Source organism: Orycteropus afer, unplaced genomic scaffold (assembly GCF_000298275.1).
Source record: "Orycteropus afer afer isolate SDZICR_OR568_19922 unplaced genomic scaffold, OryAfe1.0 scaffold00060, whole genome shotgun sequence".
In the NCBI taxonomy this organism is placed as follows: Eukaryota; Metazoa; Chordata; class Mammalia; order Tubulidentata; family Orycteropodidae; genus Orycteropus; species Orycteropus afer.
The window spans coordinates 8,331,064-8,331,585 of NW_006921647.1; the positions used below are offsets into that span (position 1 = coordinate 8,331,064).

Sequence of the window (522 nt, forward strand, 5' to 3'; positions counted from 1 at the left end):
GTTGACTCATTTCCCAAAATGCAACAGCTCTCTTCCCACTTCCTCCCCAAAATTACCTCTTGCCTGTATCCTTCCCTCCATGCACTCCTACCCCTTGAGCTGTCTCCCTGTGCATACACAGCCCTTCTATTCTCCCATGATTGTTCTCTCCCAGGAGTGTATCTACCTAGTGTAAATGCTCACCTCTTAAGCCTTTTGTTTAGCTGGAAGCCACAGGAGTGGGTTCAATTCCAGCCCTGAGGGGCAGCTAAAGACCATAGTCTCAGGGATTCCATCAGACTCTATCAGACCAGCAAACCTGGTCCTTTTTTTCTTTTTTCCCCAAATGATTTTGAGTTTTGTTCCACATTGTTCTCCCACTCATTCTAGTATTCTTTAATGTTCTCTTCCTATTAGCCAATCCTCCATTATTTCAATTTTGTCATTGTTGTTGTTGTTGTTGTTATGTGCCGTCAAGTCGGCCCCGACTCATAGCGACCCCTCCTTGGGTTTCCTAGGCAGTATCACTACGGAAGTAGATTG

The 522-nt window shown here is 45.4% G+C and overlaps 1 protein-coding gene across 1 annotated transcript in view; it reads right to left on the minus strand.

The window, feature by feature from the left end:
* LOC103195851 (syndecan binding protein) overlaps window positions 1–522 on the minus strand; it is a 34,486-nt gene that overhangs the window by 24,383 nt on the left and 9,581 nt on the right. The gene's annotated exons all lie outside the window — the stretch shown is intronic.